The sequence below is a fragment of the Oreochromis aureus genome, linkage group 3 (assembly GCF_013358895.1).
Source record: "Oreochromis aureus strain Israel breed Guangdong linkage group 3, ZZ_aureus, whole genome shotgun sequence".
Lineage (NCBI taxonomy): Eukaryota > Metazoa > Chordata > Actinopteri > Cichliformes > Cichlidae > Oreochromis > Oreochromis aureus.
Window position 1 is genome coordinate 58,745,031 of NC_052944.1, and position 5,142 is coordinate 58,750,172.

The following is a 5,142-nucleotide window of genomic DNA, read 5'->3' on the forward strand; positions in this document are numbered from 1 at the left end:
TTAGAAAGAAAAAAATAATTTATTCTACAAGAAACGAAACAGCAGTTTGAAGCAGATCAGCTCTTTAGTACCAGGAGAGGTTCAGGATTTAAAACAAGTGCAGAAACACTGAAAAGCTGCAGCTCTGCTGTAATACACCAGTATTACCAGCAGGTGGAAGCAGACTGTACATGTGAATCAAATACCTTTCAAATTCCACTTTGTCTTTTCAAGCTCTGTGGGATTTGTGCTGATTAAAGAACCAGAATCAAAACCAAGAAATGCATGAGATGTCTAGTTTAACTCACATATTTATATGTTTGTAGTTTATCAGAGCAGGAATACTTTATCTATATAAAAGCAGCTATAGATGAACATCAGAGTCCATTTATTCAAATCATCTCCACAAAAGAGGTGACAGGCTGACAAAGTTAAACTTGATATAAAAGTCTGCGGGAACTTGACGTCCTAGTCACTGGAAACTCCCATTATCCCCATAACACAATCTTCCACGCTATTCAAGTCATTGCAGGCTGTGTGTGTAGTTGCATTTCTCAAGAGGTGCACATCAGGTTATGTGGATATTTACAGCATAGATTTCCCACAGAAGCATAACTGAGGCAATAGAGACTCAACGGAGCTCTGATTCAGAAGTGATGCTCTGTAGTGACATCAGTGATGACATCATCATACTCATCATCCTATCCCTGCTCAGGTTGAGTGGCCAGGTTTGATGCACAAAGGTCATTTCCTGTTTAAAAAAGAAACAAGAAAAGAAGTATCAGGTCTAAACTCAGGAAGAGGTTAAACAGAGGAGTTAATCATCGGAATATTGATTGATTGAAGAATGATTCAGAGTGTTACCTTTGGCTCTGTGGCGAAATAAAGACACCACAAGGAGAGTGCATATGAAGTAAGGACAGAAGACAACCAGGTGGAGGACCACTCTGAATGCAATTTGGAGGAAGGGGAGATTAGGGGATGGGGTTGGGCCTGAGGTGAATGGCATCACTGTAGTTGTAGGTTTACCTGCAGAGAGAATCCCACCTGTTCAGGTGAATATGTGGATGAAATAAGAGGTGAAATCAGAGTGAAGCTCCTCACCTGTGACAGTGATCCAGCTGGATGGAGACTCTCCATGACCGCTGATGTCACACTTGTAGAGGCCTTCATCAGACCTGGAAACATGCTGGATGGTCATGTGACCTGTAGGCTGCTTCCTGATGAGGGAGCCATCTTTATAGAAAGCAGCCGGGAGGTTGGAGGGAGTGGTCTTTGTTTTACAGAGCAGAGTGACGTCATCTCCCTCCATCACAGGGAGGACAGGACTCTGCAGGATCACTGATCCACCTCAACACAGAGACAAACTACAGCATTTCATCCATTTACACACAGCTTCATCAACACTAACTCCACACACTCAGCTTACCAGTGACTGTCAGGTTAACCATGTTACTGATGGGACCCTCTCTGGACTCACACCAGTAAACCCCACTGTCCCATGTATAGAGATGGGTGATGTTACAGGAAGAACCATAATTTTTTCCCCACCCATCTCCACACTGAGTCCTCTGTTCTCTGCTTGTGTTTCTCCTCAGAGTCCATCCAGCAGAGCTGTCGTCCTCCTCACAGCTCAGAGACACAAAGTCTTCTTTAAAGAGCTGAGAGCTGCTGGGACTCACAGTCAGACGAGCTGTGAGGAAGAAGATATATCGATATATTTACTTTTTTTCAATAATCAGACCTTTCAGATTGACTGAACTGCTCACATCAGCTATCCTTGTATTAGATGTTTAATGAAGCAGAAATAATTTCTTAAACTAGGCTGATTGTCAAAAAGCATGACTTGTTGGTGTATTGGATTGAAGTAGGACATTAAATCATTTAGATTATAAGGAGAAATAAGTTAACACTGACATTATTGAGGAGGAGTCTGTCTGCGGTTAGCTGCACCATGTTCTTACTAAATGTCTCCTGGAAGAGTGAGTCAGGTTTACAGTGTGACAGAAGAAGGTTACTGACCTTGGTTTGTGGAGCAGCTCAGCAGTGAGATCAGAACTAAAGAGAAATTAAACTCAGGTTAGTTCAGAGTTTCACATTCAACAAGACAGCAGAGGCATGAAAAACACAGAGTGAACTTACAGAGCAGACACAGCAGAGATGTTTCCTCCATCCTGCTGCTCACTGACATCAGACCAACACTGAGATCAGCTCACACAAAACCCTCCTCCTCTTCCTCTTTGTGTTTGACTTGGTGTCAGCATTCTTGTTTCCCCCAAAACTCTACAAAAACAAAAAGCAGAACCTCAGTGGTTGGTCAGAGGGGTGTGTTTTGCAGTTTTTTCATCATAAATAAAAAAGAATCTGAGCTACATTATTGAAAGGATTGATTTCAGTGATAGGTTTTCAGATTGATAGAAACTAGTTGTGTCTCCCTGCTGTCAAAACGAGAATAAACTATGACATCAAACTGGCAATCACACTTTAGATGAGCTGCTATAAAGTCACTTCTTATTGTATCTGAAATATAAATGGTTATAAATCAGTGATTCGATCACCACTAAGTGACAACCTGGTGGGATTTTCATGTGTTTTCTTGTGTCTGAGGTTCATTATTGTTCCTTCATTCTTTTTATGAGGTGATAAAACATTTAGAGTCCCCATGCCTAATCTTCTCAATTAACAATGAAAGCCTCATGATGTCAATAACTTAACTCTGACCTCTGCGCTTTAGTCATCCAGTCGTCTCTGAGGTGAGACTGAGGCGGGGCTGCTCAGTCTCACCTTGGAGCACCTTTGCCCTATATGAATCCACAGAATTTGCTGCTGCCAATTCATTGTGGCCCTGCCATCGTGTTACTTCTTGTTAGCGGATATTATGCTAACTGGTGATCTTATTGTTTTGTGGATGAGAGCCAGATAAAGTGCCGGAATGTGAATGTACAGAGAATTTGTGGCTTGCAATGCGAAGCACTTTGAGTAATGAGTAAGAATACAACAACAGTTTAAATGCCACTCCATTTCCATTTGCTTATAATTTGACTTGAAATCAGCTGAAATATACTGGGGCTCAATCAATCGATCGATCAATCGATTGATTGATTAGAAAAGCAGTCCCCAACCCCCGGGCCACAGACTGGTACCTGCTTTGTTCGTATTGGTGTAATCCATGTTTTGACACTGATGTACAGGAGAAAGCCAAAGACTTGTAAAAATGTAATGCATAGAACATAAGAAAATACAGTTGTTACAATTATTGAAATATTTGACAGATGTAACATGCATATGTAATAACTTTGTACAGAATCTGTAAACCTGAAAACAATTTTTATGTAAATTCCATCAAACATTGGACACCACCACCACTGTCATCATCATCATCATCATCATCATGTCACAGAGTAAATATTAAGCATAGAAGCAGTTACACATATTACATGGAGGCCGAAATGTGTCTGACATTAATGTCAGGACTGGTGTCCAGGAAAAAAAGATGGTTACCTTATTTTTGAAACATTACTGCCAATGGGAACAGTGGCATTTTTAAATCTATAATCGAAGTACCCGGAGAGCATGTACATGCACAGGAATCAAACTCACAACCTTCTTGCTGTGAGGCAACAGTACTGACCAGTGGAGCACTGTGCTTTTACTTTTTAAAATTTAGTTGAGATGAAACTCTTTCCTGTCTATGTAAATTACATATTTTGGTAGAATTGTTTTTGTTGTTTGTTTGTTTTTTGTTTTTTTACTTATAAGTGATTCTCTTAGTGCGGCACCTTTCTCTAAGTGCTTTCTCGTTCGTTCGTTTGTTTGTTTTGGGGGCGGCGTGTTTTATAACTAAAGTTTGAAGAGGAAAAAAACAGCGGTTTGTTTACTTCCTATATGAACGGGGACCGCCCACAGACTGCCTGAATGATTTCCGTATGATTAGTTTAGTTTTTTATTGGAAAAAACCCCCGACATCAATCAGCTATTTAAACGAACCATGTTTACTTTAATGTAAAATCGCAACCTTAAAAATCTAACCGAATAAACAACTGTCGGTTAAGGTGCCTCGCAGCAGTCTCGGCTCCTCCGCTAATCCGGAAAACTCCGGAAAGTTCTGGAGCCGGTAAAGAAGTTTGACCGGAACCGGCGCGCTCACTCAGAGTAGTTTTCACCGTGATCGTGTTGGCGGTACGTGGCTGAGAGCTCGTGAGTAACAATCGGAAAACCTTGAAAAGATAAACATTCACCGGCTCCTCTGTTTTTACTGACACATTGAACGTGGCCGTCGATGTTTACCGTGTTATTTACCATTAATCTGTAAAGCGCTAACGTTTAAACGGGTTCACGGTACGAGCTGGTACAGCAACGTCACATCATTTTCTGCCGTAGTGTAAAACGACGGTAAACAAACGGATATTTCAGTAAATCTTTACTGTACAATGTAAACTAACTGGACTCCGTGACTTTAATCCTGCGTCTATTCCCTCCTCATTCTTTGCTGCTTTAGGTAAAGCGGAAATGGCTGTTCTAACGTTTTCGTGGCCCTGCTGGATTTCGATGCTCGTTGTCGTCGCCATCGCGTCCACTTTCGCCGGTGAGATTTCGCCTTGGCGCCGAACCGAACCGTGTTTTGCTATTCATAACATCACTGAACACTCCAAAACAAATCACCCCCGCTGACTGTGAAAACGTCATTATGTGTGATTAAGTATTCGAAGCCTTTTATTGGTTAAAAAATGTTCCAAAATCTCAAAGTTGTGGCGACGTCAGGTCATCGTAGATGGCGCATTGGTCGGAGGTTTGGGAGCCGTTGAATGGAAGAGTCGCGAGTTTAAACATGAAGACTTGAGATAGTTCCCTGCGGTGCTTACTTGTCAAACATATTGAGCCACAAACAACGTTCCTGTCAAATGGGAGAAGCTGCTATCAATTTTCTGCTAAGAACTTTAATAGACATACAAAAAACGCCTTTCAAGAGTGCCAGTATATAACATTTCTTTCATTTTGTTAAGATGTTTTAATAGGGTAAAAAAGACGCAGGCACAAATATGCTTGCAAACAGGGCCGCCTCCAGACATTTTCTTAGCCATATGGGGGCTCGTCCTAAGGCGACTATTGTTGTGATTTGGCGATATATAAATGAAATTGAATTGAACTGAACTGAATAAGAAA

General features: G+C 41.2%; 1 long non-coding RNA gene across 1 annotated transcript; it reads right to left on the minus strand.

The window, feature by feature from the left end:
• Nucleotides 1-1,146, minus strand: LOC120435879. Its single transcript, XR_005609991.1, has 3 exons — nucleotides 1,084-1,146; nucleotides 844-1,008; nucleotides 1-730 (listed from the first exon to the last, which is right to left on the minus strand). It is a non-coding gene; the product is annotated as an uncharacterized LOC120435879 (long non-coding RNA).
• Between the last annotated feature and the right edge of the window lie 3,996 nt (nucleotides 1,147-5,142).